Source organism: Penaeus monodon, chromosome 15 (genome assembly GCF_015228065.2).
Source record: "Penaeus monodon isolate SGIC_2016 chromosome 15, NSTDA_Pmon_1, whole genome shotgun sequence".
NCBI classification, from domain to species: Eukaryota; Metazoa; Arthropoda; class Malacostraca; order Decapoda; family Penaeidae; genus Penaeus; species Penaeus monodon.
In genome coordinates, this window is record NC_051400.1 from 22,416,305 (window position 1) to 22,416,743 (window position 439).

Sequence of the window (439 nt, forward strand, 5' to 3'; positions counted from 1 at the left end):
CCCACTGCATAGCATAGGTCGAAAATTTCCGATTTTTTTGTTTTTTGCACATCACTTTTAAATTTAAAAAGGGGAAAAAATGGGGGGGGGGGGGGCCCCCCCCCTGGGGGGGGGGGGGGAAAAAAAATGTCCTCAGACTTCACCCACCCCCTGGAGAAGGGAAGGGAATGTTGGGTTCGCTTTCAAAATTTCTAACGAGATAAAAAGAAATCGGGGGGGGAATTCAGTTAGTCTGATTGCATATTTGAGCACTGAACATATATTCATGTTAAAATTTCATTTATCTTTCGGTGAAGCTTTACTGGGTGAAATCTAAAAATAATAATACAGAAAAGAGGATACCATACGCTTGGGCCCAAAGCATGGCTAAGATAAAAATCCAGAGAATTCTGCAGGTGGCTCCTTTCTCTCTCTTCCTTTTCCCTTTTTTTTTTTTCCC